This window comes from Primulina tabacum, chromosome 10, assembly GCF_025594145.1.
Source record: "Primulina tabacum isolate GXHZ01 chromosome 10, ASM2559414v2, whole genome shotgun sequence".
NCBI classification, from domain to species: Eukaryota; Viridiplantae; Streptophyta; class Magnoliopsida; order Lamiales; family Gesneriaceae; genus Primulina; species Primulina tabacum.
In genome coordinates, this window is record NC_134559.1 from 39,793,841 (window position 1) to 39,820,787 (window position 26,947).

Here is a 26,947-nt window from a genome sequence, read left to right on the forward strand (position 1 = left end):
TAGCCATAATTTACGTAAACAGTCGCGACACGTGGGCTGCCAGGGAGGTCACCCATCCTCGCTCTGTCATCGCGCCAGAACGCTTAACTTCATGGTTCTGATTAGGCAAGAGTAGAGCCGCGTGTTTTCCATCAGTCCGCTCCACACGTACTCGAGGGATATAAGAATAAACATCCCACTCAATGTCGGGTGTGATCATACCTGCACTTATGCACCGGATCCCATCAAAACTCCGAAGTTAAGCGTGCTTGGTCAAGAGCAGTACTAGGATGGGTGACCCCCTTGGAAGTCCACGTGTTGCACCCCTTTCTATTTTTGATTACTTGTTGACAGACGATTTTCGGCTCAAATCATCTGAATCTCGATCGGGACCAGATAAGACATGTGAAAACAACGTAGCTCGGACACTGCCGGATTTGGACAAAATTGCAGGCTAATTTGATTGTAAACGGGCAAACGAACGAGACTCATTACTCCGCAATGAGCTGGCGAGATTTTAGCCGAATTCTTTCCCTAAGACACTCTAATTTGCGATTTTCCGTTTCTGTTAAGCTTCGGTTGCCTCGAGAAATCCGTTTAGGAAGTCCGAAATTCGATTCCGGTTCCATTTTATCGTATCCCATGTATAATAATAGCTTTACATTCGCTATTTTCTTCTTCTTATTTTTTTTCTATTTTCTGTGAACATTTAGCGATTTTTGTTGTCGTGAGCCGGTTCGGTGCAGAAGGGTATGACGCAGATGACTTCGGAGACGGTTAACTCATTAAAAACAATTATTTCGACTGTTTTAGCTATAATTATGTAAACGGTCGCGACACAAGGACTTCCAAGGGAGGTCACCCATCCTAGCTCTGTCATCGCGCCAGAACGCTTAAATTCATGGTTCTGATTGGGCGAGAGCAGTGCCGCGTGTTGTCCATCGCCGCCATCTCCACACGTACTCGAGGGATATAAGAATAAACATCCCACTCAATGTCGGGTGCGATCATACCAGCACTAATGCACCGAATCCCATCAGAACTCCGAAGTTAAGCGTGCTTGGACGAGAGCATTACTAGGATGGGTGGACCCCCTGGGAAGTTCTCGTGTTGCACCCTTTTCGTGTTTTTCTATTTTTGATTACTTGTTGACAGACGATTTTCGGCTCAATCATCTGAATCTTGATCGAGACAGATAAGAAATGTGAAATCAAGTAGCTCGGACACTGCCGGATTTTGACAAAATTGTAGCCTAATTTGATTGTTAACGGTCATCACGAACGAGACTCATTACTCCGCAATGAGCTGGCGATGATTTTAGCCGAATTCCTTTCTCTAAGACTCTCTAATTGTGATTTTCCGCTTCGTTAAGGTTCCGTTTCCTCAAGGAAATTTGCTTAGGAAGTTCTAAATTCGATTCTGGTTCCATTTTATCGTATACCAGGCATAATAATAGCTTTACATTCGCTATTTTCTTCTTCTTATTTTTTTTTTCTATTTTTTGGGAACATTTAGCGATTTTTGTCGTCGTGAGCGGTTCTGTGCGGAAGGGTATGACGCATATACTGCGGGTGACGGTAACTCATTAAAACAATTATTTTGACTGTTTTATCCCTAATTTACGTAAACGGTCACGGCACGAGGACTTCCAAGAAAGGTCACCCATCCTAGCTCTGCCATCGCGCCAGACGCTTCACTTCATGGTTCTGATTGGGCGAGAGCAGTGCGCGTGTTGTCCATCGCCGCCCACTCCACCGTACTCGAGGGATATAAGAATAAACATCACCACTCAATCGGGTGCGATCATACCTGCCTATGCACGGTTCCTATCAGAACTCCTAAGTTAAGCGTGCTTGGGCTGAGAGCCGTACTATGATGGGTGAACCCCTGGGAAGTCCTCGTGTTACACCCTTTTCGTGTTTTTCTATTTTTGATACTTGTTGACAGACGATTTTCGGCTCAAATAATCTGAATCTCGATAAGATTAGATAAGACATGTGAACAATCAACGTAGCCCAAGCACTGCCGGATTTGGACAAAATTGTAGCCTAATTTGATTGTAAACTGGCAAACGAACGAGACTCATTACTCAACAAGAAGCTGGCGAGATTTAGGCCGAATTCCTTCTCTAGGACCCTCTAATTTGCGATTTTCCGCTTCTGTTAAGCTTTCGTTTCCTCGAGAAATCCGCTTAGAAAGTTCGAAATTCGATTTCGGTTCCATTTTATTGTATCTCACGCATAATAATAGCTTTACATTCACTATTTTCTTCTTCTTATTTTTTTTCTCTTTTCTGGGAACATTTAGCAATTTTTTTTGTCGTGAGCCGGTTCTGTGCAGAATAGTATAACGCAAATTACTCCGGAGACGGTTAACTCATTAAAAACAATTATTTCGATTGTTTTACCCATAATTTACGTAAACGGTCGCGACACGTGGGCTGCCAGGGAGGTCACCTATCCTCGCTCTACCATCGCGCCAGAACGCTTAACTTCATGGTTCTGATTAGGCGAGAGTAGAGCCGCGTGTTTTCCATCACCGCCCGCTCCACACGTACTCGAGGGATATAAAAATAAACATCCCACTCAATGTCGTGTGTGATCATACCTGCACTTATGCACCTGATCCTATCAAAACTCCGAAGTTAAGCGTGCTTGGTCAAGAGCAGTACTAGGATGGGTGACCCCCTTGGAAGTCCTCGTGTTGCACCCCTTTCTATTTTTGATTACTTGTTGACAGACGATTTTCGGCTCAAATCATCTGAATCTCGATCGGGACCAGATAAGACATGTGAAAACGACGTAGCACGGACACTGCCGGATTTGGACAAAATTGCAGGCTAATTTGATTGTAAACGGCCAAACGAACGAGACTCATTACTCCGCAATGAGCTGACGATATTTTAGCCGAATTCTTTCCCTAAGACACTCTAATTTGCGATTTTCCGTTTCTGTTAAGCTTCTGTTTCCTCGAGAAATCCGTTTAGGAAGTCCGAAATTCGATTCCGGTGCCATTTTATCGTATCCCATGTATAATAATAGCTTTACATTCGCTATTTTCTTCTTCTTATTTTTTTCTATTTTCTGTGAACATTTAGAGATTTTGTTGTCGTGAGCCGGTTCGGTGCAGAAGGGTATGACGCGGATGACTCCGGAGACGGTTAACTCATTAAAAACAATTATTTCGACTGTTTTAGCTATAATTATGTAAACGGTCGCGACACAAGGACTTACAAGGTAGGTCACCCATCCTAGCTCTGTCATTGCGCCAGAATGCTTAAATTTATGGTTCTGATTGGGCGAGAGCAGTGCCGCGTGTTGTCCATCGCCGCCAGCTCCACACGTACTCGAGGGATATAAGAATAAACATCCCACTCAATGTCGGGTGCGATCATACCAGCACTAATGCACCGGATCCCATCAGAACTCCGAAGTTAAGCGTGCTTGAGCGAGAGCAGTACTAGGATGGGTGACCCCCTAGGAAGTTCTCGTATTGCACCCCTTTTCGTGTTTTTCTATTTTTGATTACTTGTTGACATATGATTTTCAAATCATCTGAATCACGATCGGATCAGATAAGACATGTCAAATCAACGTAGCTTGGGCACTGCCGGATTTGAAAAAATAGTAGGCTAATTTGGTTGTAAACGGGCAAACGAACGAGACTCATTACTCCGGAATGAGCTTGCGAGATTTTAACCGAATTCTTTCTCTAAGACATTCTAGTTTGCGATTTTTCCGCTTCTGTTAAGCTTCTGTTCCTCAAGAAATCCGTTTAGGAAGTCCGAAATTCGATTCCGGTTCCATTTTATCGTATCCCAGGCATAATAATAGCTTTACATTCGCTATTTTTTTCTTCTTAATTTTTTCTATTTTCTGTGAACATTTAGCGATTTTTGTTGTCGTGAGCCGGTTCGGTGCAGAAGGTTATGTCGCAGATGACTCCGGAGACGGTTAAATCATTTAAAAAAAATTATTTCGACTGTTTTAGCTATAATTATGTAAACGGTCGCGACACAAGGACTTCCAAGGGAGGTCCCCCATCCTAGCTCTGTCATCGCGTCAGAACGCTTAAATTCATGGTTCTGATTGGGCGAGAGCAGTGCCGCGTGTTGTTCATCGCCGTCCGCTCCACACGTACTCGAGGGATATAAGAATAAACATCCCACTCAATGTCGAGTGCTATCATGCCAGCACTAATGCACCGGATCCAGTCAGAACTCCGAAGTTAAGCGTGCTTGGGCGAGACCAGTACTAGGATGGGTGACCCCCTGGACGTTCTCGTGTTGCACCTCTTTTCGTGTTTTTCTACTTTCGATTACTTTTTGACAGACGATTTTCGGCTCAAATCATCTGAATCTCTATCGGGACCAGATAAGACATGTTAAATCAACGTAGCTCGGGCACTGCCGGATTTGGACAAAATTGTAGGCTAATTTGATTGTAAACGGGCAAACGAACGAGACTCACTACTCCACAATGTGCTGGCGAGATTTTAGCCGAATTCCTTCTCTAAGACCCTCTTATTTGCGATTTTCCGCTTCTGTTAAGGTTCCGTTTCCTCGAAAAATCCGCTTAGGAAGTCCGAAATTCGATTCCGGTACCATTTCATCGTATCCCAGGCATAATAATAGCTTTACATTCGCTATTTTCTTCTTATAATTTTCTTTTCTATTTTCTGGGAACATTTAGCGATTTTTGTTGTCTTGAGCAGGTTTTGTGCGGAAGGGTATGACGCATATTACTCCGGAGACGGTTAACTCGTTAAAAACAATTATTTCAACTGTTTTATTCATAATTTACGTAAACGGTCGTGACACGAGGACTTCCCATGGAGGTCACCCATCCTAGCTCTGCCATCGCGCCAGAACGCTTAATTTCATGGTTCTGATTGGGCGAGAGTAGTGCCGCGTGTTGTCCATCGCCGCCCGCGCCACACGTACTCGAGGGAAGTTATAATAAACATCCCACTATATGTCGGGAGCGATCATACCAGCACTAATGCACCGGATCCCATCAGAACTCCGAAGTTAAGCGTGCTTGGGCGAGACCAATACTAAGATGGGTGACCCCCTGGTAAGTCCTCGTGTTGCTCCCCTTGTTGTGTTTTTCTATTTTTGATTACTTGTTTACAGACAATTTTCGGCTCAAATTATCTGAATCTCGATCGGGACCAGATAAGACATGTGAAATCAACGTAGCTCGGGCACTACCGGATTTGGACAAAATTGTAGGCTAATTTGATTATAACGGGCAAACGAACGAGACTCAGTACTCCGTAATGGGCTGGCGAGATTTTAGCCGAATTATTTCTTTAAGACCCTCTAATTTGCGATTTTTCGCTTCGGTTAAACTTCTGTTTCCTCGAGAAATCCGTTTAGGAAGTCCGAAATTCGATTCCGTTTCCAATTTATCGTATCCCAGGCATAATAATAGCTTTACATTTGCTATTTTATTCTTCTTATTTTCTTTTCTATGTTCTTGGAAAATTTAGCTATTTTTGTTGTCGTGAGTCGGTTCTGTGCGGAAGGGTATGACGTAGATTACTCCGGAGACGGTTAACTCATTAAAAACAATTATTTCGACTGTTTTAGCTTTAATTTATGTAAACGGTCGCGACACAAGGACTTCCAAGGGAGGTAACCCATCATAGCTCTTTCATCGCGCCAAAACGCTTAACTTCATGGTTCTGATTGGGCGAGAGCAGTGCCGCGTGTTTTCCATCGCTGCCCGCTCCACACGTACTCGAGGGATGTAAGAATAAACATCCCACTCAATGTCGGGTGCGATCATACCAGCACTAATGCACCGGATCCCATCAGAACTCCGAAGTTAAGCGTGCTTGGGCGAGAGCAGTACTAGGATGGGTGACCCCCTTGGAAGTCCTCGTGTTGCACCCCTTTTCGTGTTTTTCTATTTTTGATTACTAGTTGACAGACTATTTTTGTCTCAAATCATCTGAATCTCGATTAGGACCAGTTAAGACATGTGACAACAACGTAGCTCGGACACTGCAGGATTTGGACAAAATTGTAGGCTAATTGGATTGTAAACGGGCAAACGAACGAGACTCATTACTCCACAATGAGCTGGCGAGATTTTAGCCGAATTCTTTCACTAAGACACTCTAATTTGCGATTTTCCGCTTCTGTTAAGCTTCTGTTTCCTCGAGAAATCCGTTAAGGAAGTCCGAAATTCGATTCCGGTTCCATTTTATCGTATCCCGGGCATAATAATAGCTTTACATTCGTTATTTTCTTCTTCTTATTTTTTTCTATTTTCTGTGAACATTTAGCGATTTTGTTGTCGTGAGCCGGTTCGGTGCATAAGGGCATGACGCAGATGACTCCGGAGGCGTTTAAGTCATTAAAAATAATTATTTCAACTGTTTTAGCTATAATTATGTAAACGGTCGCGACACAAGGACTTCCAAGGGAGGTCACCCATCCTAGCTCTGTCATCGCGTCAGAACGCTTAAATTCATGACACGAGGACTTCCCAGGGAGGTCACCCATCCTAGCTCTGCCATCGCGCCAGAACGCTTAACTTCATGGTTCTGATTGGGCGAAAGCAGTGCCGCGTGTTGTCCATCGCCGCCCGCGCCACACGTACTCGAGGGATATAAGAATAAACATCTCACACAATGTCGGATGCGAACATACCAGCAGTATTGCACCGGATCCCATCAGAACTCCAAAGTTAAGCGTGCTTTGGCGAGACCAGTACTAGGATGGGCGACACCCTGGGAAGTCCTCGTGTTGCACCTCTTTCCGTGTTTTTCTATTTTTGATTACTTGTTGACAAAAGATTTTTGGCTCAAATCATCTGAATCTCGATCGGGACCAGATAAGACATGTGAAATCAACGTAGCTCGGGTACTGCCGGATTTGGACAAAATTTTAGGCTAATTTGATTGTAAACGGGCAAACGAACAAGACTCTTACTCCGCAATGAGCTGGCGAGATTTTAGCCGAATTCCTTCCCTAAGACCCTCTAATTTGCGATTTTCCGCTTCTGTTAAACTTCCGTTTCCTCGAGAAATCAGCTTAGGAAGTCCGAAATTCGATTCCGGTTCCATTTTATCGTATTCGAGGCATAATAATAGCTTTACATTCGCTATTTTCTTCTTTTTATTTTTTTTCTATTTCTGGGAACATTTAGCGATTTTTGTTGTCGTGAGCCGGTTCTGTGCGGAAGGGTATGACGCAGATCACTCCGGAGATGGTTAACTCATTAAAAACAATTATTTCGACTGTTATAGCCATAATTTACGTAAACGTTCGCGACACGAGGACTTCCAGGGGAGGTCACCCATCCTAGCTCTGTCATCGCGCCAGAATGCTTAACTTCATGGTTCTGATTGGGTAAGAGCAGTGCCGCGTGTTGTCCATCGCCGCCCGCTCCACACGTACTCGAGGGATATAAAAATAAACACCCCACTCAATTTCGGGAGCGATCATGCCAGCACTAATGCATCGGATCCCATCAGAACTCCGAAGTTAAGCGTGCTTGGACGAGACCAGTACTAGGATGGGCGACACCCTGGAAATTCCTCGGGTTGCACCGATTTTCGTGTTTTTCTATTTTAGATTACTTGTTGACAGACGATTTTTGGCTCAAATCATCTGAATATCGATTGGGACCAGATAAGACATGTGAAATCAACATAGCTTAGGCACTGCCGGATTTGGACAAAATTGTAGGGTAATTTGATTGTAAACGGGCAAACGAACGAGACTCAGTACTCCGTAATGGGCTGGCGAGATTTTAGCCGAATTATTTCTTTAAGACCCTCTAATTTGCGATTTTTCGCTTCGGTTAAACTTCTGTTTCCTCGAGAAATCCGTTTAGGAAGTCCGAAATTCGATTCCGTTTCCAATTTATCGTATCCCAGGCATAATAATAGCTTTACATTTGCTATTTTATTCTTCTTATTTTCTTTTCTATGTTCTTGGAAAATTTAGCTATTTTTGTTGTCGTGAGTCGGTTCTGTGCGGAAGGGTATGACGTAGATTACTCCGGAGACGGTTAACTCATTAAAAACAATTATTTCGACTGTTTTAGCTTTAATTTATGTAAACGGTCGCGACACAAGGACTTCCAAGGGAGGTAACCCATCATAGCTCTTTCATCGCGCCAAAACGCTTAACTTCATGGTTCTGATTGGGCGAGAGCAGTGCCGCGTGTTTTCCATCGCCGCCCGCTCCACACGTACTCGAGGGATGTAAGAATAAACATCCCACTCAATGTCGGGTGCGATCATACCAGCACTAATGCACCGGATCCCATCAGAACTCCGAAGTTAAGCGTGCTTGGGCGAGAGCAGTACTAGGATGGGTGACCCCCTTGGAAGTCCTCGTGTTGCACCCCTTTTCGTGTTTTTCTATTTTTGATTACTAGTTGACAGACTATTTTCGTCTCAAATCATCTGAATCTCGATTAGGACCAGTTAAGACATGTGACAACAACGTAGCTCGGACACTGCAGGATTTGGACAAAATTGTAGGCTAATTGGATTGTAAACGGGCAAACGAACGAGACTCATTACTCCACAATGAGCTGGCGAGATTTTAGCCGAATTCTTTCACTAAGACACTCTAATTTGCGATTTTCCGCTTCTGTTAAGCTTCTGTTTCCTCGAGAAATCCGTTAAGGAAGTCCGAAATTCGATTCCGGTTCCATTTTATCGTATCCCGGGCATAATAATAGCTTTACATTCGTTATTTTCTTCTTCTTATTTTTTTCTATTTTCTGTGAACATTTAGCGATTTTGTTGTCGTGAGCCGGTTCGGTGCATAAGGGCATGACGCAGATGACTCCGGAGGCGTTTAAGTCATTAAAAATAATTATTTCAACTGTTTTAGCTATAATTATGTAAACGGTCGCGACACAAGGACTTCCAAGGGAGGTCACCCATCCTAGCTCTGTCATCGCGTCAGAACGCTTAAATTCATGACACGAGGACTTCCCAGGGAGGTCACCCATCCTAGCTCTGCCATCGCGCCAGAACGCTTAACTTCATGGTTCTGATTGGGCGAAAGCAGTGCCGCGTGTTGTCCATCGCCGCCCGCGCCACACGTACTCGAGGGATATAAGAATAAACATCTCACACAATGTCGGATGCGAACATACCAGCAGTATTGCACCGGATCCCATCAGAACTCCAAAGTTAAGCGTGCTTTGGCGAGACCAGTACTAGGATGGGCGACACCCTGGGAAGTCCTCGTGTTGCACCTCTTTCCGTGTTTTTCTATTTTTGATTACTTGTTGACAAAAGATTTTTGGCTCAAATCATCTGAATCTCGATCGGGACCAGATAAGACATGTGAAATCAACGTAGCTCGGGTACTGCCGGATTTGGACAAAATTTTAGGCTAATTTGATTGTAAACGGGCAAACGAACAAGACTCTTACTCCGCAATGAGCTGGCGAGATTTTAGCCGAATTCCTTCCCTAAGACCCTCTAATTTGCGATTTTCCGCTTCTGTTAAACTTCCGTTTCCTCGAGAAATCAGCTTAGGAAGTCCGAAATTCGATTCCGGTTCCATTTTATCGTATTCGAGGCATAATAATAGCTTTACATTCGCTATTTTCTTCTTTTTATTTTTTTTCTATTTCTGGGAACATTTAGCGATTTTTGTTGTCGTGAGCCGGTTCTGTGCGGAAGGGTATGACGCAGATCACTCCGGAGATGGTTAACTCATTAAAAACAATTATTTCGACTGTTATAGCCATAATTTACGTAAACGTTCGCGACACGAGGACTTCCAGGGGAGGTCACCCATCCTAGCTCTGTCATCGCGCCAGAATGCTTAACTTCATGGTTCTGATTGGGTAAGAGCAGTGCCGCGTGTTGTCCATCGCCGCCCGCTCCACACGTACTCGAGGGATATAAAAATAAACACCCCACTCAATTTCGGGAGCGATCATGCCAGCACTAATGCATCGGATCCCATCAGAACTCCGAAGTTAAGCGTGCTTGGACGAGACCAGTACTAGGATGGGCGACACCCTGGAAATTCCTCGGGTTGCACCGATTTTCGTGTTTTTCTATTTTAGATTACTTGTTGACAGACGATTTTTGGCTCAAATCATCTGAATATCGATTGGGACCAGATAAGACATGTGAAATCAACATAGCTTAGGCACTGCCGGATTTGGACAAAATTGTAGGGTAATTTGATTGTAAACGGGCAAACGAACGAGTCTCTTACTCCGCAATGAGCTGGCAAGATTTTAGCCGAATTCCTTCTCTAAGACCCTCTAATTTGCGATTTTCCGCTTTTGTTAAGTTTCAGTTTCCTCGAGAAATCCGTTTAGGATGTCCGAAATTCGATTCCGGTTATATTTTATCGTATCCAAAGCAAAATAATAGACTTACATTCGCTATTTTCTTCTTATTATTTTTTTTCTATTTTCTGGGAACATTTAGCGATTTTTGTTGTCATGAGACGGTTCTATGCGGTAGGGTATGACGCAGATTACTCTGGAGATAGTTAACTCATTAAAAACAATTAAAAACAATTATTTCGACTGTTTTAGATATAATTTACGTAAAATGTCACGACACGAGGACTTTTCAGGGAGGTCACCCATCCTAGCTCTGCCATCGCACCAGAATGCTTAAATTAATGGTTCTGATTGGGCGAGAGCAGTGCCGCGTGTTGTCCATCGCCGCTCGCGCACCACGTACTCTAGGGATATAAGAATAAACATCCCACTCAATGTCGGGTACGATCATACCAGCACAAATGCACCGAATCCCATCAGAACTCCGAAGATAATCGTGCTTGGGCGAGAACAGTACTAGGATAGGTGACCCCGTGAAAAGTCCTCGTGTTGCACCCTTTTTCGTGTTTTTCTATTTTTGATTACTTGTTGACAGACGATTTTCGGCTCAAATCATCTGAATAACGATCGGGACCAGATAAGACATGTGAAATCAACGTAGCTCGGGCACTGCCGGATTCGGACAAAATTGTAGCCTAATTTGATTGTAAACGGGCAAACGAACGAGACTCATTATTCCGCAAATAGCTGGCGAGATTTTAGCCGAATTCCTTCTCTAAGATCCTCTAATTTGCGATTTTCCTCTTCTGTTAAGCTTCTGTTTTCTCGAGAAATCCGCTTAGGAAGCCCGAAATTAGATTCCGGTTCCATTTTATCGTATCCGAGGCATAATAATAGCTTTACATTCACTATTTTCTTCTTCTTATTTATTTTTTCTATTTTATGGGAACATTTAGCGATTTTTGTTGTCGTGAGCCGGTTCTGTGCGGAAGGGTATGACGCAGATTACTCTTGAGACGGTTAACTCATTAAAAACAATTATTTCTACTGTTTTAGCTATAATTTACGTAAAAGATCGCGACAGGAGGACTTCCGAGGGAGGTCACCCATACTAGCTCTGCCATTGCGACAGAACGCGTAATTTCATGGTTCTGATTGTGCGAGAGCAGTGCCGCGTGTTGTCCATTGCCGCTAGCGCCACACGTACTCGGGGGATATAAGAATAAACATCCCACTCAATGTAAGGAGCGATCATACCAGCACTAATGCACCGGATCCCATCAGAACTCTGATGTTAAGCGTCATTGGTTGAGACCAGTACTAGGATGGGTGACCCCATGGGAAGTCCTCGTGTAGCACCCCTTTTCGTGTTTTTCTATTTTTGATTATTTGTTGACAGACGATTTTCGGCTCAAATCATCTGAATCTCGATCGGGACCAGATAAGACATGTGAAATAAACGTATCTCGGGCACTGCCGGATTTGGATAAAATTGTAGGCTAATTTGATTGTAAACGGCCAAATGAACGACACTCATTACTCAGCAATGAGATGGCGAGATTTTAGCCGAATTCCTTCTCTAAGACCATCTAATTTGCGATTTTTCGCTACTATTAAGCTTCTGTTTCTCTTGACGCAGATTACTCCGGAGACGGTTAACTCATTAAAAACAATTATTTCGACTGTTTTAGCTATAATTTACGTAAACGGTCGCGACAGGAGGACATCCCAGAGAGGTCAACCATCCTAGCTTTGGCATCGCGCCATAACGCTTAAATTCATGGTTCCGATTTGACGAGAGCGGTGCCGCGTGTTGTCCATCGCCGCCCGCTCCACACGTACTTGAGGGATATAAGAATAAACATACCACTCAATGTCGGGTGCGATCATACCAGCACTAATGCACCGGATCCCATCGGAACTCCGAAGTTAAGCGTGCTTGGGTGAGACCAGTACCAGGAAGGGTGACCCCCTGGGAAGTCCTCGTGTTGCACCTCTTTTCGTGTTTTTCTATTTTTGATTACTTGTTGACAGACGATTTTCGGCTCAAATCATCTGAATCTCGATTGGGACCAGATAAGACATGTGAAATCAACGTCGCTCGGGCACTGCCGGATTTGGAAAAATTGTAGCCTAATTTGATTGTAAACGGGCAAACGAACGAGACTCAATACTCCGCAACGAGGTGGCGAGTATTAGACGAATTCCTTCTCTAAGACCCTCTAATTTGCGATTTTCCGCTTCTGTTTCCTTGATAGGAAGTTCTAAATTCGATTCCGGTTCCATTTTATCGTATCCCAGGCATAATAATAGCTTTACATTCGCAATTTTTTTCTACTTAAATTTTTTCTATTTACTGGGAACATTTAGCGATTTTTGTTGTCTTGAGCCGGTTCTGTGCGGAAGGGTATGACGCAGATTACTCCGGAGACGGTTAACTCATTAAAAACAATTATTTCGATTGTTTTATCCATAATTTAAGTAAACGGTCGCGACACGAGGACTTCCCAGGGAGGTCACCCATCCTAGCTCTGCCATCGCGCCAGAACGCTTAACTTCATGGTTCTGATTAGGCGAGAGCAGTGCCGCGTGTTCTCCATCTCCGCCGCTCCACACGTTCTCGAAGGATATAAGAATAAACATCCCACTCAATTTCGGGTGCGATCATACCAGTACTAATGCACCGGATCCCATCAGAACTCCGAAGTTAAGCATGCTTGGGCAAGAGCAGTACTAGGATGGGTGACCCCCTTGGAAGTCCTCGTGTTGCACCCCTTTTCGTGTTTTTCTATTTATGATTACTTGTTGACAGACGATTTTGGGCTCAAATCATCTGAATCTCGATCGGGACCAGATAAGACATGTGAAATCAACGTAGTTCGGGCACTGCCGGATTTGGACAAAATTTTATCTTAATTTGATTGTAAACGGGCAAACGAACGAGACTCATTACTCCGCAATGAGCTGGCGAGATTTTAGCCGAATTCCTTCTTTAAGACCCACTAATTTGCGATTTTCCGCTTCTGTTAAGCTTCCGTTTCCTCGAGAAATCCCCTTAGGAAGTCCGAAATTCGATTCCGGTTCCATTTTATCGTATCCGAGGCATAATAATAGCTTTACATTCGCTATTTTCTTCTTATTATTTTTTTTTCAATTTTCTGGGAATATTTAGCGATTTTTGTAAACGTGAGCCGGTTCTGTGCGGAATGGTATGACGCAGATTACTCTGGAGATGGTTAACTCATTAAAAACAATTTTTTCGATTGTTTTAGCCATAATTTACGTAAACGGTCGCGACACGAGGACTTCTTAGGGAGGTCACCCATCCTAGCTCTGCCATCGCGCCAGAAAGCTTAACTTCATGGTTCTGATTGGGCGAAAGCAGTGCCGCGTGTTTTCCATCATCATCCGCTCCACACGTACTCGAGGGATATATAAGAATAAACATCCCACTCAATGTCGGGTGCGATCATACCAGCACTAATGCATCGGATCCCATCAGAACTCCGAAGCTAAGCGTGCTTGGGCGAGGGCAGTATTAGGATGGGTGACCCCCGGGGAAATCCTCGTGTTGCACCCCTTTTCGTGTTTTTCTATTTTTGATTAATTAGTAACGGACGATTTTTGGCTCAAATCTTCAAAATCTCGATCGGATCAGATAAGACATGTGAAATCGAAGTAGCTCGGGCACTGCCGGATTTGGACAAAATTGTAGCCTAATTTGATTGTAAACGGACAAACGAACGAGACTCATTACTCTGCAATGAGCTGGTGAGATTTTAGCCGAATTCCTTCTCTACTCATTACTCTGCAATGAGCTGGTGATATTTTAGCCGAATTCCTTCTCTAAGACCCTCTAATTTGCAATTTTCCGCTTCTGTTAAGCTTCTGTTTCCTCGAGAAATCCGTTTAGGAAGTCCGAAATTCGATTCCAGTTACAATTTATCGTATTCCTGGCATAATAATAGCTTTACATTCGCTATTTTCTTCTTCTTATTTTTTTCTATTTTTTGGGAACATTTAGCGATTTTGTTGTCGTGAGCCGGTTTTGTGCGGAAGGGTATGACGTAGATTACTCCGGAGATGGTTAACTCAATAAAAACCATTTTTTCGACTCTTTTAGCTATAATTTACGTAAACGGTTGCGACACGAGGACGTCCCAGGGAGGTCACCCATCCTCGCTCTGCCATCGTGCCAGAACGCTTAACATCATGGTTCCGATTGTGCGAGAGCAGTGCCGCGTCTTGTCCATAGCCGCCCGCTCCACACGTACTCGAGGGATATAAGAATAAACATCCCACTCAATGTCGGGTACGATCATACCAGCACTAATTCAATGGATCCCGTCAGAACTCCGAAGTTAAGCGTGTTTTGGCGAGACCTGTACTAGGATGGGTGACCCCCTGGGAAGTTCTCGTGTTGCACCCATTTTCGTGTTTTTCTATTTTTGATTACTTGTTGACAGACGATTTTCGGCTCAAATCATCTGAATCAACGAAGCTCGGGCACTGCCGGATTTGGACAAAATTGTAGCCTAATTTGATTGTAAACGGGCAAACGAACGAGACTCATTACTCGACAATTAGCTGGCGAGATTTTTGCCGAATTCCTTTTCTAAGACCCTCTAATTTGCGATTTTCCGCTCTGATTAAGCTTCCGTTTCCTCGAGAAATTCGCTTAGGAAGTCCGAAATTCGATTCCGGTTCCATTTTATCGTATCCCAGGCATAATAATAGCTTTACATTCGCTATTTTCTTCTTCTTATTATTTTTTCTATTTTCTGGGAATATTTAGCGATTTTTGTAAACGTGAGCCGGTTCTGTGCGGAAGGGTATGACGCAGATTACTCTAGAGACGGTTAACTCATTAAAAACAATTATTTCGACTGTTTAAGCTATAATTTACGTAAACGGTCGCGGCACGAGGACTTCCCAGGGAGGTCACCCATCCTAGCTCTGCCATCACGCTAGAACGCTTAACTTGGTGATTCTGATTGGGCGAGAGAAGTGCCGCGTGTAGTCCATCGCCGCCCGCGCCACACGTACTTCAGGGATATAAGAATAAACATCCCACTCAATGTTTGTTGTGATCATACCAGCACTAATGCACCGGATCCCATCAGAAATCCGAAGTTAAGCGTGCTTGGGCGAGACCAGTACTAGGATGGGTGACCCCCTGGGAAGTCCTCGTGTTGCATGCCTTTTCGTGTTTTTCTATTTTTGATTAATTGTTGACGGATGATTTTCGGCTAAGAACATCTGAATCTCGATCAGGACAAGATAAGACATGTGAAATCAACATAGCTCGAGAACTGCAGGATTTGGACAAAATTGTAGCCTAATTTGATTGTAAACGAGCAAACGAACGAGACTCATTACTCCGCAATGAGCTGGCGAGATTTTAGCTGAATTCCTTCTCTAAGACCCTCTAATTTGCGATTTTTCGATTCTGTTAAATTTCTGTTTCCTTGAGAAATCAGCTTGGAAAGTCCGAAATTCGATTCTGGCTTAATTTTATCGTATCCCAAGCATAATAACATCTTTACATTCGCTATTTTCTTCTTCTTATTTTATTTCTATTTTCTGGGAACATTTAGCGATTTTTATTTTCGCGAGCTGGTTCTGTGCGGAAGGGTATGATGCAGATTACTCCAGAGACGGTTAAATCATTAAAAACAATTATTTCGACTGTTTTAGCTATAATTTACGTAAACGGTCGCGACACGAGGACTTCCTAGGGAGGTCACCCATCCTAGCTTTGCCATCGCGCCAGAACGCATAACATCATGGTTCTGATTGGGCGAGAGCAGTGCCGCGTGTTGTCCATCTCCGCCCGCGCCACACGTACTCGAGGTATATAAAAATAAACATCCCACTCAATGTCTGGTGCGATCATACCAGCATTAATTCACCGGATCCCATCAGAACTCCAAAGTTAAGCGTGCTTGGGCGAGACCAGTACTAGGATGGGTGACCCCCTGGGAAGTCCTTGTGTTGCCACTCCTTTTTGTGTTTTTCTATTTTTGATTACTTGTTGACAAACGATTTTCGGATCAAATCATCTGAATCTCGATCGGGACCGGATAAGAGATGTTAAATCAACGTAGCTCGGGCACTGCCGGATTTGGACAAAATTTTAGCCTAATTTGATTGTAAAAAGGCAAACAAACGAGACTCATTACTCCGCAATGAGCTGGCAAGATTTTAGCCGAATCCCTTCTTTAAGACCCTCTAATTTGCGATTTTCCGCTTCTGTTAAGCTTCTGTTTCCTCGAGAAATCAGCTTTGGAAGTCCGAAATTCGATTTCGGTTCCATTTTATCGTATCCCAGGCATAATAATAGCTTTACATTCGCTATTTTCTTATTCTTATTTTTTTCTATTTTCTTAGAACATTTAGCAATTTTTGTTGTCGTGAGCCGGTTCCGTGCGGAAGGGTATGACGCAGATTACTCCGGAGACGGTTAACTCATTAAAAACAATTATTTCGACTGTTTTAGCCATAATTTACGTAAACGGTCGCGACACGAGGACTTCCCAGGGAGGTCACCCATCTTAGCTCTGCCATCGTGCCAGAACGCTTAACTTCATGGTTACGATTGGGCGAGAGCAGTGCCGCGAGTTGTCCATCGCCGCCCGCTCCACATGTACTCGAGGGATATAAGAATGAACATCCCACTCAATGTCGGGTGCGATCAAACCAACACTAATGCACCGGATCCCATCAGACATCTGAAGTTAAGCGTGGTTGGGCGAGAGCAGTACTAGGATGGGTGACCCCCTGGAAAGTCCTCGTGTTGCACCCCTTTTCGTGTTTTTCAATTTTTTATTACTTGTTGACAGAAGATTTTCGGCTCAAATCAACTGAATCTCGATCGGGACCAGATAAGACATGTGAAATCAACGTAGCTCGGGCACTGCCGGATTTGGACTAAATTGTAGCCTTATTTGATTGTAAACGGGCAAACGAACGAGACTCATTACTCCGCAATGAGCTGACGAGATTTTAGCCAAATTCCTTCTCTAAGACCATCTAATTTGCGATTTTCCGCTTCTGCTAAGCTTCCGTTTCCTCGAGAAATCCGCTTTGGAAGTCCGAAATTCGATTTCGGTTCCATTTTATCGTATCCCAGGGATAATAATAGCTTTACATTCGCTTTTTTCTTATTCTTATTTTTTTCTATTTTCTTAGAACATTTAGCGATTTTTGTTGTCGTGAGCTGGTTCTGTGCGGAAGGGTATAACGCAGATTACTCGGAGACGGTTAACTCATTAAAAACAATTATTTCGACTGTTTTAGCCATAATTTACGTAAACGGTCGCGACACGAGGGCTTCTAAGGGAGGTCACGCATCCTAGCTCTGCAATCGTGCCAGAACGCTTAACTTCATGGTTATGATTGGGCGAGAGCAGTGCCGCGAGTTGTCCATCGCCGCCCGCTCCACATGTACTCGAGGGATATAAGAATGAACATCCCACTCAATGTCGGGTGCGATCAAACCAACACTAATGCACCGGATCCCATCAGACATCTGAAGTTAAGCGTGGTTGGGCGAGAGCAGTACTAGGATGGGTGACCCCCTGGGAAGTCCTCGTGTTGCACCCCTTTTCGTGTTTTTCAATTTTTTATTACTTGTTGACAGAAGATTTTCAGCTCAAATCAACTGAATCTCGATCGGGACCAGATAAGACATGTGAAATCAACGTAGCTCGGGCACTGCCGGATTTGGACTAAATTGTAGCCTTATTTGATTGTAAACGGGCAAACGAACGAGACTCATTACTCCGTAATGAGCTGACAAGATTTTAGCCAAATTCCTTCTCTAAGACCATCTAATTTGCGATTTTCCGCTTCTGTTGAGCTTCTGTTTCCTCGAGAAATCCGCTTTGGAAGTCCGAAATTCGATTTCGGTTCCATTTTATCGTATCACAGGGATAATAATAGCTTTACATTCGCTATTTTCTTATTCTTATTTTTTTCTATTTTCTTAGAACATTTAGCGATTTTTGTTGTCGTGAGCTGGTTCTGTGCGGAAGGGTATAACGCGGATTACTCCGGAGACGGTTAACTCATTTAAAACAATTATTTCGACTGTTTTAGCCATAATTTACGCAAACTGTCGCGACACGAGGACTTCTCAGGGAGGTCACGCATCCTAGCTCTGCCATCGTGCCAGAACGCTTAACTTCATGGTTATGATTGGGCGAGAGCAGTGCCGCGAGTTGTCCATCGCCGCCCGCTCCACATGTACTCGAGGGATATAAGAATGAACATCCCACTCAATGTCGGGTGCGATCAAACCAACACTAATGCACCGGATCCCATCAGACATCTGAAGTTAAGCGTGGTTGGGCGAGAGCAGTACTAGGATGGGTGACCCCCTAGGAAGTCCTCGTGTTGCACCCCTTTTCGTGTTTTTCAATTTTTTATTACTTGTTGACAGAAGATTTTCGGCTCAAATCAACTGAATCTCGATCGGGACCAGATAAGACATGTGAAATCAACGTAGCTCGAGCACTGCCGGATTTGGACTAAATTGTAGCCTTATTTGATTGTAAACGGGCAAACGAACGAGACTCATTACTCCGCAATGAGCTGACGAGATTTTAGCCAAATTCCTTCTCTAAGACCATCTAATTTGCGATTTTCCGCTTCTGTTAAGCTTCCGTTTCCTCGAGAAATCCGCTTTGGAAGTCCGAAATTCGATTTCGGTTCCATTTTATCGTATCCCAGGGATAATAATAGCTTTACATTCGCTATTTTCTTATTCTTATTTTTTTCTATTTTCTTAGAACATTTAGCGATTTTTGTTGTCGTGAGCTGGTTCTGTGCGGAAGGGTATAACGCAGATTACTCCGGAGACAGTTAACTCATTTAAAACAATTATTTCGACTTTTTTAGCCATAATTTAAGCAAACGGTCGCGACACGAGGACTTCTCAGGGAGGTCACGCATCCTAGCTCTGCCATCGTGCCAGAACGCTTAACTTCATGGTTATGATTGGGCGAGAGCAGTGCCGCGAGTTGTCCATCGCCGCCCGCTCCACATGTATTCGAGGGATATAAGAATGAACATCCCACTCAATGTCGGGTGCGATCAAACCAACACTAATGCACCGGATCCCATCAGACATCTGAAGTTAAGCGTGGTTGGGCGGGAGCAGTACTAGGATGGGTGACCCCCTGGGAAGTCCTCGTGTTGCACACCTTTTCGTGTTTTTCAATTTTTTATTACTTGTTGACAGACGATTTTCTGCTCAAATCAACTGAATCTCGATCGGTACCAGATAAGATATGTGAAATCAACGTAGCTCGGGCACTGCCGGATTTGGACAAAATTGTAGCCTAATTTGATTGTAAACTGGCAAACGAACGAGACTCATTACTCTGCAATATGCTGACGAGATTTTAACCGAATTCCTTCTCTAAAACACTCTAATTTGCGATTTTCCGCTTCTGTTAAGCTTCCGTTTCCTCGAGAAATCCGCATAGGAAGTTCGAAATTCTATTCAGGTTCGATTTTATCGTATCCCAGGCATAATAATAGCTTTACATTCGCTATTTTCGTCTTCTTTTTTTTTTCTATTTCCTGGGAATATTTAGCTATTTTTGTTGTCTTGAGCAGATTCTGTGCGGAAGGGTATGACGCAGATTACCCCGGAGACGGTTAACTCATTAAAAACAATTATTTCGACTGTTTTAGCTATAATTTACGTAAACGGTCGCGACACGCGGACTTCCTAGGGAGGTCACCCATCCTAGCTCTGCCATCGCACCAGAATGCTAAACTTCATGGTTCTGATTGGGCGAGAGAAGTGCCGCGTGTTGTCCATCTCCGCCGCGCCACACGTACTCAAGGTATTTAAGAATTAACATCCCACTCAATGTCAGGTGCGATTATGCCAGCACTAATGCACCGGATCCCATCAGAACTCCAAAGTTAAGCGTGCTTGGGCGAGACCAGTACTAGGTTGGGTGACCCCCTGGGAAGTCCTCGTGTTGCCACCCCTTTTCGTGTTTTCTATTTTTGATTACTAGTTGACAGACGATTTTCGGCTCAAATCATCTGAATCTCGATCAAGACCGGATAAGATGTGAAATCAACGTAGCTCGGGCACTGCAGGATTTGGACAAAATTGTAGCCTAATTTGATTGTAAACGGGCAAACGAACGAGACTCATTACTCCGCAATGAGCTGGCAAGATTTTAGCGGAATTCTTTCTCTAGGACCCTCTAATTTGCGATTTTCCGCTTCTGTTAAGCTTCCGTTTCCTCAAAAAAATCCTCATAGGAAGTCCGAAATTCGATTTCGGTTCCATTTTATCGTATCCCATGGATAATAATAGCTTTACATTCGCTATTTTCTTATTCTTATTTTTTTCTATTTTCTGGGAACTTTTAGCGATTTTTGTTGTCGTGAGCCGGTTCTGTGCGGAAGGGTATGACGCAGATTACTCCGGAGACGGTTAACTCATTAAAAACAATTATTTCGGCTGTTTTAGCCATAATTTACGTAAATGGTCACGACACGAGGACTTCCCAGGGAGGTCACCCATCCTAGCTCTGCCATCGCGCCAGAACGCTTAACTTCATGGTTCTGATTGGGCGAGAGCAGTGCCGCGGGTTGTCCATCGCCATTCGCTCCACACGTATTTGAGGGATATAAGAATAAACATCCCACTCAATGTCGGGTGCGATCTTACCAACACTAATGCACCGGATCCCATCAGAACTCCGAAGTTAAGCTTTCTTGGGCGAGAGCAGTACTAGGATGGGTGACCCCCTGGGAAGTCCTCGTGTTGCACCACTTTTCGTGCTTTTCTATTTTTGATTAATTGTTGACAAGCGATTTTCGGCTCAAATCATCTGAATCTCGATCGGGATCAGATAAGACATGCGAAATCAACGGAGCTCGGACACTTCACGATTTGGACAAAACTGTAGCCTAATTTGATTGTAAACTGGCAAACGAACGAGACTCATTACTCCGTAATAAGCTGACGAGATTTTAGATGAATTCCTTCTCTAAAACACTCTAATTTGCGATTTTCCGCTTTGTTAAGCTTCCGTTTCCTCGAGAAATCCGCATAGGAAGTTCGAAATTCGATTCAGGTTCGATTTTATCGTATCCCAGGCATAATAATAGCTTTACATTTGCTATTTTCTTCTTCTTATTTTTTTTTTCTATTTTCTGGGAACATTTAGCGATTTTTGTTTTCGTGAGCCGGTTCTGTGCCGAAGGGTATGACGCAGATTACTCCAGAGTTGGTTAACTCATTAAAAGCAATTATTTCGACTGTTTTAGCCATAATTTACGTAAATGGTCGTGACACGAGGACTTCCCATGGAGGACACCCATCCTAGCTCTGCCATCGTGAGCCGGTTTTGTGCGGAAGGGTATGACGCAGATTACTTCAGAGTCGATTAACTCATTAAAAACAATTATTTCGACTGTTTTAGCCATAATTTACATAAATGGTCGCGACACGAGGACTTCTCAGAGAGGTCACCCATCCTAGCTCTGCCATTGCGCAAGAACGCTTAACTTCATGGTTTTGATTGGGCAAGAGCAGTGCCGCGTGTTGTCCATTGCCGCCCGAGCCACACGTACTCGAGGGATATAAGAATAAACATCCCACTCAATGTCGGGTGCGATTATACCCGCACTAATGCACCGGATCCCATCAGATCTCCGAAGTTAAGCGTTCTTAGGCGAGAGCAGTACTAGGATGGGTGACCCCCTGGGAAGTCCTCGTGTTGCCCCTTTTCGTGTTTTTCTATTTTTTATTACTTGTTGACAAACGATTTTCGGCTCAAATCATCTGAATCTCGATCGGAATAAGATAAGACATGTGAAATAAACGTAGCTCGGGCACTGCCGGATTTGGACAAAATTGTAGTCTAATTTGATTGTAAACGGGCAAACGAACGAGACTTATTACTCCGCAATGAGCTAAAGAGATTTTAGCCGAATTCCTTCTCTAAGACCCTCTAATTTGCGATTTTCCGCTTCTTTTAAGCTTTCGTTTCCTCGAGAAATCCGCTTAGAAATTTTGAAATTTGATTCCGGTTCCATTTTATCGTATCCCAGGCATAATATTAGCTTTACATTCGCTATTTTCTCCTTCTTATTTTTTTTCTATTTTCTGGGAACATTTAGCGATTTTTGTTGTCGTGAGCCTGTTCTGTGCCGAAGGGTATGACGCAGATTACTCCAGAGTTGGTTAACTCATTAAAAGCAATTATTTCAACTGTTTTAGCAATAATTTACGTAAATGCTCGTGACACGAGGACTTCCCAGGGAGGACACCCATCCTAGCTTTGCCATCGGGCCAGAACGCTTAACTTCATGGTTCTGATAGGGCGAGAACAGTGCCGCGTGTTGTACATCTCCGCCCGCTTCACACGTACTCGAGAGATATAAGAATAAACATCCTAATCAATGTCGGGTGCGATCATACCAGCACTAATGCACCGGATTCAATCAGAACTCAGAAGTTAAGCGTGCTTTGGCGAGAGCAGTACTAGGATGGGTGACCCCCTGGGAAGTCCTTGTGTTGCGCCCCTCTTCGTGTTTTTCTATTTTTGATTACTTGTTGACAGACGATTTCGGCTACAATCATCTGAATCTCGATTTGGACCAGATAAGACATGTTAAATCAACGTAGCTCAGGCACTGCCGGATTTGGACAAAATTGTACCATAATTTGATTGTAAACTGGCAAACGAACGAGACTCATTATTCCGCAATGAGCTGATGAGATTTTAGCCGAATTTTTTCTCTAAGACCTTCTAATTTGCGATTTTCCTCTTCTGTTAAGCTTCCGTTTCCTCGAGAAATCCGCTTAGGAAGTCCGAAATTCGATTCAGGTTCCATTTTATCGTATTCCAAGCATAATAATAGCTTTACATTCGCTATTTTCTTCTTCTTATTTTTTTTCTATTTTCTGGGAACATTTAACGATTTTTGTTGTCGTGAGCCAGGTTCTGTGCGGAAGGATATGACGCAGATTACTCCGGAGACGGTTAACTCATTAAAATATATTATTTCGACTGTTTTAGTTAAAATTTACGTAAACGGTCGCGACACGAGGACTTCCCAGGGAGGTCACCCATCCTAACTCTGCCATCGCGCCAGAACGCTTAACTTCATGGTTTTGATTGGTCGAGAGCCGTGCCGCGTGTTGTCCATCGCCGCCCGCTCCACAGGTACTCGATGAATTTAAGAATAAACATCCCACTCAATGTCGGGTGCGATCATACCAGCACCAATGCACCGGATCCCATCAGAACTCCGAAGTTAAGCGTGCTTGGGCGAGAGCAGTACTAGGACGGGTGATCCCCTGAGAAGTCCTCGTGTTGCACCCCTTTTCGTTTTTTTATATTTTTGATTACTTGTTGACAAATGATTTTCGGCTCAAATCATCTGAATCTCGATCAAGACCAGATAAGACATGTGAAATCAACGTAGCTCGGACACTGCGGGATTTGGACAAAATTGTAGCTTAATTTTATTGTAAACGGGCAAACGAACGAGACTCCGCAATGGGCTGGCGAGATTTTAGCCGAATTCCTTTTCTAAGACCCTCAAATTTGCTATTTTCCGCTTCTGTTAAGTTTCCGTTTCCTCGAGAAATCCGCTTAGGAAGTCCCAAATTCGATTGCGGTTCCATTTTATCGTATCCCAAGCATAATAATAGCTTTACATTCGCTATTTTCTTGTTAATATTTTTTTTTCTATTTTCTGGAAACATTTAGCGATTTTTGTTGTCGTGAGCCAGTTCTGTGCGAAAGGATATGACGCAGATTACTCCGGAGACGGTTAACTCATAATTATATAAACGGTCGCGACACGAGGACTTCCCAGGGAGGTCACCCATCCTTGCTTTGCCATCACGCCAGAACGCTTAACTTCATGGTTATGATTGGGCGAGAGCAGTGTCGCGTGTTGTCCGTCGCCGCCCGCTCCACACGTACTCGAGAGATATAAGAATAAATATACCACTCAATGTCGGGTGCGATCATACAAGCACCAATGCACCGGATCCCATCAGAACTACGAAGTTAAGCGTTCTTGGACCAGAACAGTACTAGGATGGGTGACCCCCTGGGAAGTCCTCGTGTTGCACCCCTTTTCGTGTTTTTCTATTTTTGATTACTTGTTGACAGAAAATTTTGGGCTCAAATCATCTGAATCTCGATCGGTACCAGATATGACATGTGAAATCAACGTAGCTCGGGCACTGCCGAATTTGGACAAAATTGTAGCCAAATTTGATTTTAAACAGGCAAACGAACGAGACTCATTATTACGCAATGAGCTGGCGAGATTTTAGCCAAATTCCTTCTCTAAAACCCTCTAATTTGCGATTTTCCGCTTCTGTTAAGTTTCCTTTTAGCCAAATTCCTTCTCTAAGTCTGAAATTCAATTCCGGTTCCATTTTATCGTATCTCAGGCATAATAATAGCTTTACGTTTGCTATTTTTTTTTTCTTATTTTTTTTCTATTTTCTGGAAACATTTAGCGATTTTTGTTGTCGTGAGCCGACTCTGTGCGGAAGGGTATAACGCAGATTACTCCGGAGACGGTTAACTCATTAAAAAATATTATTTCGACTGTTTTATCCATAATTTACATAAACGGTCGCGACACGAGGACTTCCCAGGGAGGTCACCCATCCTAGCTCTGGCATCGCGCCAGAACGATTAACTTCATGGTTCTGATTGGTCGAGAGCAGTGCCACGTGTTGTCCATCGCCGCCCGCTCCACACGTACTCGATGGATATAAGAATAAACATTCCACTCAATGTCGGGTGCGATCATACCAGCACTAATGCACCGGATCCCATCAGAATTCCGAAGTTAAGCGTGCTAGGGCGAGAGCAGTACTAGGATGGGTGATCCCCTGAGAACTCCTCGTGTTGCACCCCTTTTCGTGTTTTTCTATTTTTGATTACTTGTTGACAGATGATTTTCGGCTCAAATCATCTGAATCTCGATCGGGACTAGATAAGACATGTGAAATGAACGTAGCTCGGGCGCTGCCGGATTTGGACAAAATTGTAGCCATATTTGATTGTAAACAGGCAAACGAACGAGATTCATTACTCCGCAATGAGCTGACGAGATTTTAACTGAATTCCTTCTCTAATTTGCGATTTTCCGCTTCTCTTAAGCTTCCGTTTCCTCGAGAAATCAGCTTAGGAAGTCCGAAATTTGATTTCGGTTCCATTTTATCGTATCCCAGGGATAATAATAGCTTTACATTCGCTATTTTCTTATTATTATTTTTTTTCTATTTTCTGGAAACATTTAGCGATTTTTGTTGTCGTGAGCCAGTTCTGTGCGAAAGGGTATGACGCTGATTACTCCGAAGACGGTTAACTCATTAAAAAAAATTATTTCGACTGTTTAGCCATAATTTACGTAAACGGTCGGGACACGAGGACTGCCCAGGGAGGTCACCGATCCTAGCTCTGCCATCGCGCCAGAACGCTTAATTTCATGGTTCTGATTGGGCGGGAGCAGTGCCACGTGTTGTCCATCGCCGCCCACTCCACACGTACTCGAGGGATATAAGAATAAACATCCCACTCAATGTCGGGTGCGATCATACCAGCACTAATTCACCGGATCCAATCAGAACTCCGAAGTTAAGCGTTCTTGGGCGAGAGCAGTACTAGGATGGGTGGACCCCCTGGGAAGTCCTCATGTTGCACCCCTTTTCGTGTTTTTCTATTTTTGATTACTTGTTGATAGACGATTTTTGGCTCAAATCATCTGAATCTCGATCGGGACTAGATAAGACATGGGAAATCAACGTAGCTCGGGGCACAGCCAGATTTGGAAAAAATTGTAGCCTAATTTGATTGTAAACGGGCAAACGAACGTGACTCATTCTCCGCACTGAGCTGGCGAGATTTTAGCCGAATTTCTTCTCTAAGACGCTCTAATTTGGGATTTTCCGCTTCTGTTAAGCTTCCGTTTCCTCGAGAAATCCGTTTAGGATGTCCGAAATTCGATTCTGGTTCCATTTTATCGTATCCAGGCATAATAATAGCTTTACATTCGTTATTTTCTTCTTATTATTTTTTTTCTATTTTCTAGAAACATTTAGCGATTTTTGTTGTCGTGAGACGGTTCTCTGCGGAAGGGTATGACGCAGATTACTCCGGAGACGGTTAACTCATTAAAAACAATTATTTCGACTGTTTTATCCATAATTTAAGTAAACGGTCGCGACACGAGGACTTCCCAGGGAGGTCACCCATCCTAGCTCTGCCATCGCTCCAGAACGCTTAACTTCATGGTTCTGATTGGGCGAAAGCAGTGCCGTGTGTTGTCCATCGCCGCCCGCTACACACGTACTCGAGGGATATAAGAATAAACATCCCACTCAATTTCGGGTGCGATCATACCCGCACTAATGCACTAGATCCCATCAGAACTCCGAAGTTAAGCTTGCTTGGGCGAGAGCAGTACTAGGATGGGTGACCCCCTGGGAAGTCCTCGTGTTGCGCCCCTTTTCGTGTTTTTTTATTTTTGATTACTTGTTGACAGACGATTTTTGGCTCAAATCATCTGAATCTCGATCGAGACCAGATAAGACATGCGAAATCAAAGTAGCTCGGGCACTGCCGGATTTGGACAAAATTGTAGCCTAATTTGATTGTAAACAG

General features: G+C 43.6%; 24 non-coding genes and 9 pseudogenes across 24 annotated transcripts; all 33 read left to right on the top strand.

Annotated features, from left to right (window-relative positions):
* The first annotated feature begins 187 nt into the window (after positions 1–187).
* Positions 188–306, top strand: LOC142506942 (5S ribosomal RNA). Its single transcript, XR_012805213.1, has one exon. It is a non-coding gene; the product is annotated as a 5S ribosomal RNA (ribosomal RNA).
* A 672-nt stretch (positions 307–978) lies between these two features.
* LOC142507402 (5S ribosomal RNA) lies at positions 979–1,098 on the top strand. Its single transcript, XR_012805661.1, has one exon. It is a non-coding gene; the product is annotated as a 5S ribosomal RNA (ribosomal RNA).
* Positions 1,099–2,572: 1,474 nt separating this feature from the next.
* On the top strand, positions 2,573–2,691 carry LOC142511249 (5S ribosomal RNA; annotated as a pseudogene).
* A 670-nt stretch (positions 2,692–3,361) lies between these two features.
* LOC142513098 (5S ribosomal RNA) lies at positions 3,362–3,480 on the top strand. Its single transcript, XR_012809062.1, has one exon. It is a non-coding gene; the product is annotated as a 5S ribosomal RNA (ribosomal RNA).
* Positions 3,481–4,155: 675 nt separating this feature from the next.
* LOC142510936 (5S ribosomal RNA) lies at positions 4,156–4,273 on the top strand (annotated as a pseudogene).
* Positions 4,274–4,957: 684 nt separating this feature from the next.
* Positions 4,958–5,076, top strand: LOC142515517 (5S ribosomal RNA). Its single transcript, XR_012811360.1, has one exon. It is a non-coding gene; the product is annotated as a 5S ribosomal RNA (ribosomal RNA).
* Positions 5,077–5,759: 683 nt separating this feature from the next.
* Positions 5,760–5,878, top strand: LOC142508098 (5S ribosomal RNA). The gene has a single exon (XR_012806329.1). It is a non-coding gene; the product is annotated as a 5S ribosomal RNA (ribosomal RNA).
* Positions 5,879–6,626: 748 nt separating this feature from the next.
* Positions 6,627–6,745, top strand: LOC142511680 (5S ribosomal RNA; annotated as a pseudogene).
* Positions 6,746–7,426: 681 nt separating this feature from the next.
* LOC142512016 (5S ribosomal RNA) lies at positions 7,427–7,545 on the top strand (annotated as a pseudogene).
* Positions 7,546–8,229: 684 nt separating this feature from the next.
* LOC142508110 (5S ribosomal RNA) lies at positions 8,230–8,348 on the top strand. The gene has a single exon (XR_012806340.1). It is a non-coding gene; the product is annotated as a 5S ribosomal RNA (ribosomal RNA).
* Positions 8,349–9,096: 748 nt separating this feature from the next.
* LOC142511682 (5S ribosomal RNA) lies at positions 9,097–9,215 on the top strand (annotated as a pseudogene).
* A 681-nt stretch (positions 9,216–9,896) lies between these two features.
* LOC142512017 (5S ribosomal RNA) lies at positions 9,897–10,015 on the top strand (annotated as a pseudogene).
* Positions 10,016–10,707: 692 nt separating this feature from the next.
* LOC142511165 (5S ribosomal RNA) lies at positions 10,708–10,826 on the top strand (annotated as a pseudogene).
* Positions 10,827–11,511: 685 nt separating this feature from the next.
* Positions 11,512–11,630, top strand: LOC142512136 (5S ribosomal RNA; annotated as a pseudogene).
* A 516-nt stretch (positions 11,631–12,146) lies between these two features.
* Positions 12,147–12,265, top strand: LOC142515333 (5S ribosomal RNA). Its single transcript, XR_012811185.1, has one exon. It is a non-coding gene; the product is annotated as a 5S ribosomal RNA (ribosomal RNA).
* A 659-nt stretch (positions 12,266–12,924) lies between these two features.
* Positions 12,925–13,043, top strand: LOC142515064 (5S ribosomal RNA). The gene has a single exon (XR_012810927.1). It is a non-coding gene; the product is annotated as a 5S ribosomal RNA (ribosomal RNA).
* Positions 13,044–13,729: 686 nt separating this feature from the next.
* On the top strand, positions 13,730–13,848 carry LOC142514188 (5S ribosomal RNA). Its single transcript, XR_012810095.1, has one exon. It is a non-coding gene; the product is annotated as a 5S ribosomal RNA (ribosomal RNA).
* Positions 13,849–14,578: 730 nt separating this feature from the next.
* Positions 14,579–14,697, top strand: LOC142510830 (5S ribosomal RNA; annotated as a pseudogene).
* A 653-nt stretch (positions 14,698–15,350) lies between these two features.
* LOC142516426 (5S ribosomal RNA) lies at positions 15,351–15,469 on the top strand. Its single transcript, XR_012812221.1, has one exon. It is a non-coding gene; the product is annotated as a 5S ribosomal RNA (ribosomal RNA).
* Positions 15,470–16,152: 683 nt separating this feature from the next.
* On the top strand, positions 16,153–16,271 carry LOC142507301 (5S ribosomal RNA). Its single transcript, XR_012805561.1, has one exon. It is a non-coding gene; the product is annotated as a 5S ribosomal RNA (ribosomal RNA).
* A 683-nt stretch (positions 16,272–16,954) lies between these two features.
* LOC142508380 (5S ribosomal RNA) lies at positions 16,955–17,073 on the top strand. The gene has a single exon (XR_012806594.1). It is a non-coding gene; the product is annotated as a 5S ribosomal RNA (ribosomal RNA).
* A 681-nt stretch (positions 17,074–17,754) lies between these two features.
* On the top strand, positions 17,755–17,873 carry LOC142506487 (5S ribosomal RNA). The gene has a single exon (XR_012804778.1). It is a non-coding gene; the product is annotated as a 5S ribosomal RNA (ribosomal RNA).
* Positions 17,874–18,555: 682 nt separating this feature from the next.
* On the top strand, positions 18,556–18,674 carry LOC142507680 (5S ribosomal RNA). Its single transcript, XR_012805931.1, has one exon. It is a non-coding gene; the product is annotated as a 5S ribosomal RNA (ribosomal RNA).
* Positions 18,675–19,356: 682 nt separating this feature from the next.
* Positions 19,357–19,475, top strand: LOC142508045 (5S ribosomal RNA). Its single transcript, XR_012806278.1, has one exon. It is a non-coding gene; the product is annotated as a 5S ribosomal RNA (ribosomal RNA).
* A 681-nt stretch (positions 19,476–20,156) lies between these two features.
* LOC142507273 (5S ribosomal RNA) lies at positions 20,157–20,275 on the top strand. Its single transcript, XR_012805533.1, has one exon. It is a non-coding gene; the product is annotated as a 5S ribosomal RNA (ribosomal RNA).
* A 681-nt stretch (positions 20,276–20,956) lies between these two features.
* On the top strand, positions 20,957–21,075 carry LOC142507601 (5S ribosomal RNA). Its single transcript, XR_012805854.1, has one exon. It is a non-coding gene; the product is annotated as a 5S ribosomal RNA (ribosomal RNA).
* Positions 21,076–21,914: 839 nt separating this feature from the next.
* Positions 21,915–22,033, top strand: LOC142507133 (5S ribosomal RNA). Its single transcript, XR_012805396.1, has one exon. It is a non-coding gene; the product is annotated as a 5S ribosomal RNA (ribosomal RNA).
* Positions 22,034–22,714: 681 nt separating this feature from the next.
* Positions 22,715–22,833, top strand: LOC142508327 (5S ribosomal RNA). The gene has a single exon (XR_012806547.1). It is a non-coding gene; the product is annotated as a 5S ribosomal RNA (ribosomal RNA).
* Positions 22,834–23,516: 683 nt separating this feature from the next.
* Positions 23,517–23,635, top strand: LOC142513802 (5S ribosomal RNA). Its single transcript, XR_012809729.1, has one exon. It is a non-coding gene; the product is annotated as a 5S ribosomal RNA (ribosomal RNA).
* A 645-nt stretch (positions 23,636–24,280) lies between these two features.
* On the top strand, positions 24,281–24,399 carry LOC142510358 (5S ribosomal RNA). The gene has a single exon (XR_012808475.1). It is a non-coding gene; the product is annotated as a 5S ribosomal RNA (ribosomal RNA).
* A 680-nt stretch (positions 24,400–25,079) lies between these two features.
* LOC142513695 (5S ribosomal RNA) lies at positions 25,080–25,198 on the top strand. Its single transcript, XR_012809627.1, has one exon. It is a non-coding gene; the product is annotated as a 5S ribosomal RNA (ribosomal RNA).
* A 672-nt stretch (positions 25,199–25,870) lies between these two features.
* Positions 25,871–25,990, top strand: LOC142509393 (5S ribosomal RNA). The gene has a single exon (XR_012807569.1). It is a non-coding gene; the product is annotated as a 5S ribosomal RNA (ribosomal RNA).
* A 682-nt stretch (positions 25,991–26,672) lies between these two features.
* On the top strand, positions 26,673–26,791 carry LOC142515669 (5S ribosomal RNA). The gene has a single exon (XR_012811502.1). It is a non-coding gene; the product is annotated as a 5S ribosomal RNA (ribosomal RNA).
* The last annotated feature ends 156 nt before the right edge of the window (positions 26,792–26,947 follow it).